Consider the following 1,053-nt stretch of genomic DNA (forward strand, 5'->3'; position numbering starts at 1 on the left):
TTTTTATGTCTTTATTACAACAGTAACTATCACTGATGGCTGACTGGGGATATTTCAAATTCCACTGTCACAGAAAGGCAAAGACTTCACATGATTTTGTGCCATTTTACAGCTGGTCTTTCAAGAAAAGAGCTTCTTCTTCATACAACAAGTGACTCTGAGATGGCTTTTCTCTTTGATTATTGGAATAAGAAGCCCAGAAGAGCTGAGAGGGAGTATTGACCAGGCTTCTCTCTGTCTCATGCCTCAGCTGAAAGGAGAAAGAAAAAGGCTTATTTTTTTATTTTTTTATTAATGAATGGTATGTCGAGGGCTGCATGAAGGGGGATGAGCAATACATTGCAACTTCACTTATATGCTTTAACAATGGAAAGTGTTTTCACTCACATTTATAGGAATGGGTCTTGTTGTTGGATCAGCGAGGCCGGTTTCTGTCCTATTTGTCGAGCAAGTTCCGACAGAAGTGATTTTGAGTGTGATTAAATATTAACATTAGCTGTGTTGTTTGACGTGTCTAACACTGCTACGAGTTAGCTGTTTCTCCAGGCCGAACAGGAACACGCTTACCTCAACTGTCTTTAGTTACATGAAGCAAAAGGGCTTGGGGCGAGTCCCGAGAGCGTCAAATAGCGACGCCCATAGTCCCGACCAAGCGTGTCTAAATATGACGCTAAAGGAGACTTTTTGAGTCTCTAACAAACGCCAAAGATCCCTGACCAAGCGTCACTTTTAGACGCGATGGGAGTGACAATTGTGTCGCAGATACTGAGGAAGAAAACCCCCTGCGGCCATCTCTAATGCACATCTCACGCTGAAAAAGGCGGCAGGCTTCACAGAAGAGACCTTCAAATGTCTTTTATTTACTTATTAACTTTACTTTCTAACCATTGCGGTCAGGGATTTTAGCTCGTGATCAAGATCAACTTTATTGTCCTCTGAGGGGAATTTGTCTTGGGCATCAGGGCTACATAAGGCTGCTGTAAACATCATTAAACACAGAGACTTCACACACACAATCCACCCTACATTGCATACATTGTACAAGTATCAATG

The sequence above is a fragment of the Etheostoma cragini genome, chromosome 13, assembly GCF_013103735.1.
Source record: "Etheostoma cragini isolate CJK2018 chromosome 13, CSU_Ecrag_1.0, whole genome shotgun sequence".
Lineage (NCBI taxonomy): Eukaryota > Metazoa > Chordata > Actinopteri > Perciformes > Percidae > Etheostoma > Etheostoma cragini.